Genomic DNA, 9,282 nt, shown 5'->3' on the forward strand with positions numbered 1-9,282 from the left:
TAAAAAAGAATTTCGGATCCCAAACTTCTCCAATACCTCCCTTAAGTACCCCCAATGAACCCAATCGAATGCCTTCTCCGCATCCAAGGTAAGAAGCAGAGAAGGCATCCGCCTAACCTCAACCTCAGAAATAATATCTATAAACCGTCTGGTACTATCCACTGTTTGTCTCCCTTTTACAAATCCCACTTGATGAGGACTGATCAGCTGGGGAAGAATATCTGCCAGTCTACAGGACAAAATCTTTGCATAGATTTTTAGATCTGTATTTAGCAAAGAAATAGGTCGAAAATTAGAGGGGACGTCCGAGGGTTTACCCGGCTTAGGTATGGGGACCACAAGGGCCTTTAACATTTCAGTAGGAAATGCTTCATTTTTAATTGCCTCATTAAAAGTTTTAACCATATAGGGGGCTAAAATCGTTTTATAAAGTTTAAAATATTCACCAGTTAGCCCATCAGGCCCAGGGGATTTATGGTCTTTAAGTGACATTATAGCTTTAAGAATCTCTCCCTCCATTATAGGTATAGAGAGGCTTTGTAATTGGGTATGAGAAATAGAAGGGAGATCTATTTGAGCTAAAAAACTCTTAATATTATCTAGTTGAGGCTGCACAGTAAGAGGGTCATTTCTTAAATTATAAAGTGATTCATAATATTCTGCCAAAGTGTTAGCTATCCCCTTGGGATCCATTATACGTTTTTTCCCCGCATTATACATAAAGGGGATTCGAGATTTTACATCCCTTGTTTTAAGTTGCCTAGCCAATAATGCCCCAGCTTTATTACCACTCCAATAGAATGTAATTTTTAATTTTCGTAAGGCCAAGTCATATTTATAAATATTCAGCTCATGTAATTGATGAGTAAGCTCTGAAGGAGGAATCTCTTAATCTAAGACTGGGGTTTACCGATCCTCGGTGTCCCTCGGGAGTCACTGGACTTATCCCTATTCGTACAAACCATTATTAGCTAGAAATCATCCCTCCAGCTATAGAACTCAGGTTCTATGTGCGGAGCGCCGGGAACAAGCGACCATCACACAGTAAGGCAAGCTCCGCCCTCCCCCCCAGCTTGTTTTCTTTAGATGAGACTTTCCAAGTGTTCCTGGCACATTTCAGGCTATTATGTGGTTAGTATGTGGTATTATTCATTGCTGATTTGCTGACTAGACCTCTGCCCTGGCTTGTGTCTTTTGGGTTCCTTAATGTGTGTGAATAATTGGAGCTATTAAGAAATCAACTGAGATGCATTGCCTTCTACTTAGGAACGTATTCAAGTTGTATGAAATAATTCCTTTCATGACAATTCACACAATAGGTATTATTTATTATATATACAAATAGAAAAGCAGCATCACTCAAAATACAGTTCCAAGATGGTCTCGGGTGCAAGCAGGTAATCCCGATCCAGGGGATATAGGTAGATATAGAAGAAAATCCCACAGCACTCCGAGATAGTGAAAAAAATGGTGGTTTATTAAGCCAGCACAAGCTGCAACGTTTCCGTCCTGCTATAGGACCTTTATCAGCAGGCGTTTTTACGCCTGCTGCGGTTTTCTTGTTCTTCGATTTGAAGATATTATTCAACGTTTTGGCTCACACAACCTGAGCCTTGAGGGCTTGAGAAAGGTTCAGGTTGTGTGAGCCGAAACGTTGCACTTTTGGGGTCAATAAAGCACCCTCTTTTTTCACTATAAGCCTTTGTGAGTGCTGCCTATTTACTGCTTTTTGTCCAGAGGGGCAGTGGTCGGTTTCCTAAGGCTTGCATCCCCTTTCATTTAAGCCTGTGCTGCTGGATTCTATTTTTGTATATATATACTTTACATACATACATATATACATACATTTGGGTATGACAGTTTTTATTTGAATTCACGTTACCCATGAAAATAAACAGTCTAAAAAACAACAGCTGCACAAGGAAGCGCGGTGGGATCCCCAGAGATGCCATCTAACAGTAACGACATTTGATATGTTGTTGAAATGCAGCGCAACAATACAGTATTTTCTCTTAACAGCGTATAGAGATGTGATAATTGTCAATGTCAACTGCATTTTTACGAAGAGAATCACCAAAAGGGCACGGTTAGTCCATGAATCCCATTTAAAATAGAAATTAGTAGTAAACCTTCAAGTAAAATTAGCCAATCAAGGTCTTCTTTTGTGTGTTATATCCTAAGGGTATGTTCACACTGCTTATTTTCAGCCGTTTTTTGGTCCGTAAACGGCCAAAAAGCCGCCGAATAATCGGAAGCAGAACGCCTCCAAACATCTGCCCATTGATTGCAATGGGAAAAAGGCTTTCTGTTCCGACGGGCCGTTTTTTTACGCAGCCGTTTTGAAAAACGGGCGCGTACAAAAAACGGCCGCGAAAAGGAAGTGCATGTCACTTCTTATGACGTTTTTGGAGCCATTATTCACTGACTCCATTGAAAACAGATCCAAAAACGTCGGTAAAAAACGGCACGAAAAACGCAGCAAAAAAAGCGAGTGGCTTAAAAAAACCTCTGAAAATCCGGAGCTGTTTTCCCTTGAAAACAGCTCTGTATTTTCAGACGTTTTTGACTCAGCGTGTAAACATACCCTAATTGTAATATTACTTAGGCCTTATTCGCACGAACGTGTCCGTTTTGCGTGCGTAAAAAATGCAGCATTTTTCTTGCATTGCTGTTCCGTGTGACATCCGTGTACAGTGCGTGTCTGCATTTATTACGGGCGTATGTCATACATTTTTACGTCAGCAAAATAAACTGAAGGAGGTGTTTTTTATTTTCCTTATCATTTCTTTAGCAAATGTTGCGTGAAAAACGAATGGCAGACAGATGTGCGTCCGTGTGCTGTCCGTGATGTTCACGCACCCATTGACTTCAATGGGTGCGTGATGCGCAAAAAACGCACAAGTACAAGACATGCAGTGAGTTTCACGCAGCGGACACACGCTGCGTGAAAAACACTGAATGTCTGAATGGCCCCATTGCATTGCATAGGTCCGTGTGACGTCCGTTTTTTTAACGCACGTAACACGGTCGTGAAATACGCTCGTGTGAATAAGGCCTAAGGCAGGGTGCACAATAAACATTACACTGTGGGAACCAACCAACAAATCCACACCAAACCCCTTGCAACATTGCTTGCAAATCAAATAACATCAAAGGTTGTCACTTTGGACACTTTTATATTAGAAGGGCCCTCAGCAATATGTTGTTTACAGGGGGTCCTATTTCTGGCTTCACATTGATCATCTGTAGAGATGAGCGAATAGATTCACACAAATGAAATTTGATACGGCTTTCCCAAACGTTTCGAACTTTAGCAGATTCAAAACATTTGGGATTCATACCACACAAAATGGAGGTTGCTTTTAACAGATCAGAGGAAGACAAGAAGGACTACATGACCTCGGGTGGCAGCCCAGCGGGCTTCCCCATAATGCCATGCAGGCAGCCCTTCCTCTTGCACAGCCAATCATGAGGGGTATACTTGTGAGTCACTGATGGCTTAGTGGATATGACTCAGTGACAATTATATGAGTCATAGACACTAAAATTAGCCATACCAGGAAATCCTGATGCTTTGTGGAGAATGGATACAGATAGCAGAGACAGGACATCAGACAGAGTGAGAGATAGTAAAACAGAATACAGACTGTGAATAAAGGCTCTATTACTGTGGCCGATAAGCGGCTGGTGCAGCGAGCACCGATCAACGAGACATCGATGATCAGCGCTCGTTTGCTCCGCTTACACGGAGCTATGGATGGGGACGAGGGGTCGTTACTCTGATCGCTCGTCCCCATACATTATTATCATGTCGGTAGCACGTCTCCCTGTTTACACAGGGAGATGTGCTGCCGACAACGAGAATATTTCACTTATTTAAAATGTTACGATTAGCAGATGATCGAGCATTTGCTCGGTCATCTGCTGATCGCTGCCCTGTTTACACAGGGCAAGTATCAGCAACGAGCGTTATATGAACACTTGTCTGCCCGATAATCATCCTGTGTAAAACCCCCTTTAGTGTCAGTGAGTATATTTCATATAAGAATATATGGATAGTTAGATTTACAATAATTTGATATAGAGATAGATTTTAGACAGAGATAGGAGTCAGTCAGTGACAGCCGAACCAGAAAATACAGGTGCTTTTGTGGGGATACAGATAGGAGAGGCATGATGTCAGACAGAGAGCGAGAGATAGTGGATTAGTGTCAGTGAGTGTGTTTCATAGTGAGAAGGCAATAGATAGTTAGATTTACAATAATTTGATAAAAAGATTTTAGAGCTATATATCAGTCAGTGTCAGTGTGTTAGATAGGCAGGCATGGGCAGTCATTGCTTTAAGTGAGTGCTACTGCAGCTATGCAATTATTACATTAATTTGTGGTTCAGCAATCTTCATCACATCATTCACAAATCTTCTTCAATAATATTAATCCTGGTGCTTATAGCGTGCTGCTGCTTACTGAAACAGACGTCATGGATGTGGCGTCTGTAGCGTCCATGGCCGCGGACCGTCGGGTTTACTCACCTCCCGACGGCCGCAGCCATAGATCTGTGAGCGCTAGCTCACATCTCCTTCCCAGGAGACGCCAGCACTCACTTCTGCCCCGGTTCGCTGTGTCCCGTAGGGTGCATGCACACGCTCGTGCCCAGCCTTAGAGGGCCAGCACGCGCACATGTGGAAATAATCATCATCATCATCATCAACTGGCCATGATTTCCTGGACTATAAGAAGGGCTTGCGAATTGTTAGTATATCCCATGTCAGTCTTGCAAATGGTCGCTTGGTTACATCGTTAGTATGGCTGAAAAAAGACACATGTCCATCAAGTTCAACCAAGGGACGGGAAAAGGGAAGGAAAAATTTCTACACATAGGAGCGAATACTTTTTTGTTCTAGGAAATGATCTAAGCCTTTTTTAAAGCCATCTACTGTCCCTGCTGTGACCAGCTCCTACGGTAGGCTATTCCAAAGATTCACAGTTCTCACGGTAAAGAAGGCTTGTCGCCTCTGCAGGTTGAACCTTTTTTTCTCCAGACGGAGGGAGTGCCCCCTTGTTTTTTGAGGGGGTTTTACAAGGAACAGGATTTCACCATATTTTTTGTATGTGCCATTAATATATTTATATAAGTTAATCATGTCCCCCCTTAGTCGTCTGTTTTCAAGGTTAAATAGGTTTAATTCTTTTAATCTTTCCTCATAACTTAAATTCTCCATGCCCCTAATTAGCTTCGTTGCTCTTCTTTGTATTTTTTCCAACTCCAGGGCATCCTTTCTATGAACTGGAGCCCAGAACTGAACTGCATATTCTAGATGAGGCCTCACTAATGCTTTGTAAAGTGGCAATATTACATCCCTGTCCCGTGAGTCCATGCCTCTTTTAATACACGACAATATCCTGCTGGCCTTTGAAGCAGCTGATTGACACTGCATGCTGTTATTGAGTTTATGATTTACAAGTACACCCAGATCCTTCTCAACACGTGAATCCGCCAGTGTAGCTCCCCCTAGGACATATGATGCATGCAGGTTGTTGGTACCCAGATGCATAACTTTACATTTATCTACATTAAACTTCATCTTCCAAGTGGACGCCCAAACACTTAGTTTGTTTAAATCTGCCTGCAATTCATGAACATCTTCCATAGACTGAACTATATTACATAGCTTGGTGTCATCTGCAAAAATAGAAATAGTGCTATTAATCCCATCCTCTATATCATTAATAAATAAGTTGAATAATAGTGGTCCCAGCACTGAACCCTGGGGTACACCACTTATTACCGGGGACCATTCAGAGTAGGAATCATTGACCACAACTCTCTGGATACGGTCCTTGAGCCAATTCACAATCCAATTACAAACTATATTTTCTAAACCTATAGTCCTTAATTTACCCATTAGGCGTCTATGGGGGACCGTGTCAAATGCCTTTGCAAAGTCCAAAAACATTAAATCCACAGCGGCCCCTCTGTCTAGGCTTCTGCTTACCTCTTCATAAAAACAGATTAGGTTAGTTTGACAACTTCTGTCCTTAGTAAAACCGTGCTGGCTGTCACTTATAATACTATTTTTTGTCATATAATCCTGTATATAGTCCCTCAATAGCCCCTCAAACATTTTCCCCACGATGGATGTTAAGCTTACTGGTCTATAATTACCCGGGGAAGACCTAGAGCCCTTTTTGAAAATAGGCACCACATTTGCGCTGCGCCAGTCCCTTGGCACTATACCAGTCACTAGAGATTCTCTGAATATTATGAAAAGGGGGACAGAAATAACTGAACTAAGCTCTTTAAGAATTCTAGGGTGTAAAACCCATCTGGTCCCGGGGCCTTGTGCACATTTATTTTATTTAATTTAGCTTGGACCATATCTACATTCATCCAATTCAGTATATCAACTGATATATTAACAGCACTGGCACCGGCTACATCAGCTGCTCTTTCTTCAGTTGTATATACAGAGCTAAAGAACCCATTTAGTAACTCTGCCTTCTCTTGATCCCCTGTGACCAACTCTCCATTACCATAATCTAGGGGTCCTACATGTTCAGACCTTGGCTTTTTAGCATTTATATACTTGAAGAATTTTTTTGGATTTGTTTTACTATCCTTGGCCACCTGCCTTTCATTTTGTATTTTTGCTAATTTTATTACCTTTTTACAGATTTTATTAAGCTCTTTATATTTTACAAAGGCTGCAGATGTACCCTCAGATTTGTATTTTTTAAATGCCCTTTTTTTGTCATGTATTGCCCCTTTCACAGAAGGTGTAAGCCATGTGGGGTTTAATTTGAGTCGTTTATACTTGTTACCTATAGGAATAAATTTTGCACTATAATAACTCAAAGTAGATTTGAAAATCTCCCATTTATCATTTGTCCCATTATATGACATTAGTTCTTCCCAGTCTATATTCTGAATTGCAGCCCTCATCCTGGGGAATTTGGCTTTTTTGAAATTAAATGTTTTTGCCCTCCCAGCCTGCGTTTGTTTTTTACAGTATAGGTAAAATGTAACTATATTATGATCACTGTTACCGAGGTTTTCACGAACATTGACATTTCCAACAAGATCTGCATTATTAGAAATGACCAGATCCAACAGAGCTTCACCTCTAGTCGGGTCTTCCACAAACTGGCCCATAAAATTTTCCTGCAACAGGTTGAGGAAATGTCTCCCCTTTGCAGTTGAAGCTGAACCATGACACTAATTAATATCCCGGAAATTAAAATCTCCCATTATCACTACAGTACCCGCCTGTGCAGCCCGCTCCATCTGTTTATATAGCTGACCTTCCATCTCCTCAGTTATATTGGGGGGTCTATAGATTACACCAAAAGTAATTTTTTCAGTGTTTACCTCCCTTTCTAGTTCCACCCACAAGGTTTCAACCTCTTCACAGTATTCACCCACTATTGTCTCTTTCACACTCGCCTTCATATCATTTCTCACATACAGACATACACCACCGCCTTTCCTATTTGTCCTGTCTTTCCGAAACAGTGTAAAACCCTGTAGATTTACAGCCCAGTCATGTGAAGAGTCCAGCCATGTTTCAGCAACACCAACTATATCTATATTTTCTTCCAGTATCAAGGCCTCCAGCTCCTCCATTTTGCTTGCTAGACTTCTGGCATTTGTGAACATACACTTTAACTTGCCTGTCAGTTTTTCACTTTTATTATCAGAAATGTGATTTGACATTATTTGGGCATTTTTATTTACACTGCTGTTTTGTAACGAAAGGATCTCCTTATCTTGTTGCCTAGTCCTCTCCCCACATTCTGTTTCTCCCCCCACCAATATAGTCTGACCCCTCTCTAACCTGGCTACCCCTTTTTTTTCTACATTGACCTCCCTCCTCAGCCCTAGTTTAAATACTCCACCACCCCAGCTAGAATTCTCTCCCCCAGCACAGCGGACCCCCTTCCATTTAGGTGCAAATCATCTGCAGAATACAGTTTGTACACCAATGAAAAGTCAGCCCAGTGCTGTTGTTACCCGTGCCCTGCTACCTGTATCCTGTGCTGTGTTCTTTTTCCTGAGCCTATTAGTGTTGGAGTCGTGTCCTTATGCACCTGCTGTTGTTTGCCACATCCAATGTCATCTGCCATGTTCAGTGTCTTCTGCCTTGTCCAGTGTCTTCTGCCACGTCCAGTGTCCTCTGCCACGTCTAGTGTCCTCTGCCACGTCTGGCGCAACCTGCTGCACCCACCTCCATCCTTTGCTGAAGCCTCGGCCACTGTCTGGACTATCTCAGTTACCCTTGTGTTACCAACTGCTAGCGACTCCTGTATAGACTGTGATTAGGTCAGCTGCCTCTCCGCTACGGCGGAGTGGCCTAGTGTGTCCACATATCCTGTGACCGTGACAGTACGCTCAGGCAATGGAACCCGCTGGCCAGCCCAAGACCGCAGTCCAGAAGATACAAACGGAGATGCATTACCTACGCACAAGTCAGGATCAACTCCTTGAGGCTGTAAATTATATCATGGCCCGTCTGGATCAACTTACTGTTCCACCTCCGGTTCTTCCTCCAGAGGCTGTTGCTGTGCCACTGCTCGTTGCTCTCCCTGTTTGTTCCGGATCCACAGTTCCACTGCCTCTTCCTCCTCGTTATGACGGTGATCCCAGAGCCTGTGGAGGGTTCATCAACCAATGCACGGTTCATTTTAGACTACGAGCTCATTTCTTCCCCTCTGAGGAGGCCAAAGTAGCGTTTGTTATCTCACTCCTCTATGACAAGGCCCTCGCATGGGCGAACCCAATATTGGAACAACAAGGACCTGTATCCTCAGACCTAGCCTTGTTCCAGCAGCCTTTCCGTGCCATGTTTGAGGAGCCAGGCAGAACATCTTCTACCGCAGCCACTCTGTTGACACTCAAGCAAGAAGGTTCCACAGTAGGAGAGTATGCTATCTCCTTCAGTATCCTGGCAACAGAGTTAGCATGGAACTATGAGGCACTGGTGGCAACCTTTTGGCAGGGACTGTCCTCACACATCAAGAACGAACTTGCAGCCCGCAACCTTCCTTCCGTCACAGAACTGCACTTTCAGTCCAGGGACCACTATTGTCGTCCCCTAGTGCCCTACCTGAAGAACCAATGAAGGTAGACAGAGTCTGGTTGTCTGAACCAGAGAAGCAGCGCAGACGCTCCTCTGGATTATGTATTGTGGCCTTATGCGTAATTTTGTGCGCCAATGTCCACAGAAACCGAGAAACTCCAGCGCCTAGGGTTGGTTGGAGAGGCAATTCTAGGTGGGACGTCTCC

This window comes from Rhinoderma darwinii, chromosome 2, assembly GCF_050947455.1.
Source record: "Rhinoderma darwinii isolate aRhiDar2 chromosome 2, aRhiDar2.hap1, whole genome shotgun sequence".
In the NCBI taxonomy this organism is placed as follows: domain Eukaryota; kingdom Metazoa; phylum Chordata; class Amphibia; order Anura; family Rhinodermatidae; genus Rhinoderma; species Rhinoderma darwinii.